The following is a 708-nucleotide window of genomic DNA, read 5'->3' as shown; positions in this document are numbered from 1 at the left end:
AAAAAAAAAAAAAAAAAGGGCTTATTAGTTTGGCTTTTTTTTTTTTAACAAACTATAAACACAAATTTAAAATATAACAAAAATAATTTATATATATTATGTAGTATATGTATAAATATGCATTAATATTAGTAAAAGTTACTATATATATATATATATATATATATATATATATATGTATGTGTATCAACTTATATAAACCTTGTCAACATTTTTATTTGATTCATTATTTGTTACTAATATTATTACTCTTATTTTCTGTATATATTTAGAGTAATAAGCTTTTTAGTTAGTACTGTAGTTGCCTTAGTAAGTTTAAGAAATGAGATGAAGAATAAGAAAGACTTATTAGAATGGATGTGTAGTAAGTTAACTTATAAGATCATAAACCAACAAGCGAATAAAAAAATAAACTGGCTTATTCATTTAGGCCAAAGCTAGTTCATACAGTCATATTCTGTCGATATACATGTGTTTTTTATGTGTTTGTGTTTTTAAGCTTTAACAAATGAAAAAATATTAAAATATATATATATATATATATATATATATATATATATATGTAAATATATAAACTGTATCAAGTCCAAGCAATATTTTATTTTTATTTTTATATTTATTTGTTTATTTGTTTATTTACTTGTTTATTTGTTTATTTATTTGTTTATTTACTTGTTTATTTGTTTATTTACTTGTTTATTTGTTTAT

This window comes from Piliocolobus tephrosceles, unplaced genomic scaffold, assembly GCF_002776525.5.
Source record: "Piliocolobus tephrosceles isolate RC106 unplaced genomic scaffold, ASM277652v3 unscaffolded_1265, whole genome shotgun sequence".
Classification (NCBI taxonomy): domain Eukaryota; kingdom Metazoa; phylum Chordata; class Mammalia; order Primates; family Cercopithecidae; genus Piliocolobus; species Piliocolobus tephrosceles.
This window is presented reverse-complemented; position numbering follows the sequence as displayed.